Below are 286 nucleotides of genomic sequence, written 5' to 3'. Positions count from 1 at the left end.
TATCATGTCCTTTTGTATTTTGTGATTAAAAATATTACATTAGCACTCCCCATTCACCCCACTGAATATAAGTCATACATATTGTTCTGGATTTGCAGGAAAGTTCCCGTTGGTGGTCTATAGAGTTAAACACCAATTTCAGGCAGTCTGTGGCTCTGTGTATAGAAATACCTAGATTTGCTTAAAGAGAGAGTTCTTTCTTTCCCACATAAGAATGTGTGTGATCAGTAGGATTACCTAGAGCCATCTATAAGAATGAGCTGAACGTCTCTTCTGAGGAGGTTCT

The sequence above is a fragment of the Mauremys mutica genome, chromosome 4 (genome assembly GCF_020497125.1).
Source record: "Mauremys mutica isolate MM-2020 ecotype Southern chromosome 4, ASM2049712v1, whole genome shotgun sequence".
NCBI lineage: Eukaryota > Metazoa > Chordata > Testudines > Geoemydidae > Mauremys > Mauremys mutica.
The sequence above is the reverse complement of the archived record's forward strand: the minus strand, read 5'-3'. Positions refer to the sequence as shown.